General features: G+C 23.0%; 1 protein-coding gene across 1 annotated transcript in view; it reads right to left on the bottom strand.

The window, feature by feature from the left end:
- Positions 1-2,770, bottom strand: part of LOC117173520 (fructose-bisphosphate aldolase-like) — a 37,858-nt gene extending 35,088 nt beyond the window's left edge. The window contains exon 1 of the mRNA XM_033362154.1: positions 2,641-2,770. The gene's annotated coding sequence lies outside the window, so the exon portion shown is untranslated. The remainder of the gene's footprint in view (positions 1-2,640) is intronic.

The raw sequence follows: 2,770 nt of genomic DNA, 5'->3' as shown, positions 1-2,770 counted from the left end.
TAGTTTGTTAAAAATGTGTTTTTCTTTGTTAAATAATCATAATTTTATTTTAAAAACAATTTTTGTAAATTAAATTAAACTTTTTCATTTTTTGTTGCAAAATTATCCTTTTTAGTTTAAAATTCAACTATTTGGTTGAGGGTTTAACTATTTTGTTCAAAACTTCGTTTTTCTGGTTGGATTCCACTGTTTTTTTCCAAATTAAAATCTTCTTTTCTTGAAATATCAGCTGTTTCTGTTTTGAAACTAAGTTTTTCTGTTGTTGAATATTGACTGTTTTCTATTGAAAATTAAAGTATTTGGTTTATATTTCATGTATTTTGTTGCAATTTTTTTTATATCAAAAATTAATTTTTCTTTAAACTCAAATTGTAACTATGCTATTATTGCTCAAAAGTGGATCGTAGTAGAAAACTTTTTTTTCGTAGAAAATGAATATTCTTGACGCAAAATTAATTTTTCTATTGAAAATTGTTCTACTTGGTTGAAAATTCGTTGCATATTAATCTTTTCCTAACTGAAAGTTTAAGTATTTTATTTTTGATAAAAAATTGATTTTTTTCGTTGCAAATTTAACTACTTGATTTAAAATTAATGTATTCCGTTGAAAATAGATGTCTTTTGTTAAAAAGCAGTATTTTTTGTTGGCAGAAAATTATTCTTCTTGGTGCAAAATTATAATTTTTTTAAAATTTATTTTCTTGGTTGAAAATTAAACTGCTTTGTTAAAAAGAATTTTTTTCTAAGTGTAGTTAAATCAATCGAATAATTTTTTAACTCGCTTTTAAATATCATGTGAGAGTGAGTAATTTATACAATCGTGATTAGCATCTATTACATGCAGTTAGAAAAGAGCACGTGTTTATTGCAATAGTGCTAAATAATTACACACATCCGCTATTTCATCAGCATTAATAAATAAACAAACAAAAATTCATTAACATCACATTTTCACATTTTTTTAGTAATTATAAAACTTTTGACTAATTTTTAAATTAATTGTTTGTTCATTTTCAAAGGATATTAATTTTAAATGTTTTAATTACAAAGCTTTAATACAACATTATTCCATATTATTATGAGTAATTATAAGAAGTTTAAAATTTTAAAATAATTTTAAGAAAAATTTGCTAAATAAACCATTTTTATTTATCTAAAATCATTCATATGATAATAATTATTATGAATATTGTTATTAATAAGTAATTAAACAAAATAAAATTTGAGAATGCTCAACAAGCCTATAAAGATTCCAGATTAAAATCAACATTTTAAATTTGATTGTAAACTTTTTATTTAAAATACTTATCGTTGTACTTCATCAAGTTTTAATATTCCATGTTTTAATTATTTACCTTTATACATTTTAATTTAAAAATTATCTAAATAAAATATAAACAAAATCTAAATAAATTTAAATATCTGAATAATCATTGATTGGTATATATACATGATTTATTATTATCATGCTTAATATTAATAAGTAATTGAAATAAATAAAAAAATTGTGAATGATCAACACCCATAAAGATTTAAATCCAAGTGAACATCTTAAACAAAAAATTATTCAAACATTTTTATTATTTTGAATTTTTTAGTTTGAATATTTGACTTTAAATTGTTAATTATTCAACTTGATTCATTTTAATTAAAAATGGTTGGTTTTTTAAATTACTATATATTTTTTAGATAAAATTTTTTTTAATTTTTATACGTTCAAAAATGTTGTAGGTCTAAAGTTTTATTTGAATAATAAATAATTTAGTTTAGAATCGCTCAAATAAACATGTTTAAATTTTGTACTAGCAAGACATAAAAAATAAAATTTCAGACAACTCATCAGTACTAGAATGATTTAAAGTTAAATGGATCAATTTTGATCGATTGGGTTAAGAGTTTAAATTGTTCACTTAAAACAATTAAATTTGCAGTTGATCAACTTAGAATATTCCATTTTTGAATTATTAAAATTTGTAAATTTTTATTTAAAAAATTCACTTTTTAATACTTTTTTTTAATTATTAGATATATTTTTTAAATTTTATTTATTATAGTGACCTGACTATTCATTAAATTAATTATTTTACATATATTAGTATATTAAATGAATTATTATTTAATGCAGATTCATTATCTATTGTAGGGTGGTCTCTCCTGCTTTATCAGTTTTTCTATTTTTTTTTATTTTTCATTTACTGAAACATAATCAAATAATTCCAAAACCTGAAGAAAATTTGAAAAAATTCGAATAAATATTCCCTCCAACCCCAAAATGCGCAGACTTTTGATCTTTAATACATAAAGGGTCTTTTCCACCCGAAATTGGTTCTCAAAAAGTGATGCAATACTGATGAAACCCAGGTTAAAAGTACAAAAATGGTTTTAAAAAATCTGAAAAAAATGTTGATCAAACATTTGAAATATAAGAACGTTTCTCGTATTTGAAAATCGATTTCCACTTTTCCATTCAAAGACACAAATTGGAGAATTTGTGTGTAGGGAAATACTGATGCGTGCGTGTTCGCAAATGTCAGTCAAGGTCGATTTCCCGAAAAGAGTCTCTTATCTCAAGAATTTTGATTGGTCATGGGAAAACTATGCTGAGTTTAAAAGAGCCATAAAAAATGACAAGAGACTTACGTGTTTCGGGGTAGTTAATTTCTTTCCAAGGAGATAGAATAAATTTCGACGACGGACTACAGCTGATAGATACCCGGGTGAAAAAACGACTGTGAGACAGTAGACAGGAACGACTGAATGTGAACTGTGA

Source organism: Belonocnema kinseyi, chromosome 5 (assembly GCF_010883055.1).
Source record: "Belonocnema kinseyi isolate 2016_QV_RU_SX_M_011 chromosome 5, B_treatae_v1, whole genome shotgun sequence".
NCBI classification, from domain to species: Eukaryota; Metazoa; Arthropoda; class Insecta; order Hymenoptera; family Cynipidae; genus Belonocnema; species Belonocnema kinseyi.
This window is presented reverse-complemented; position numbering and strand designations above follow the sequence as displayed.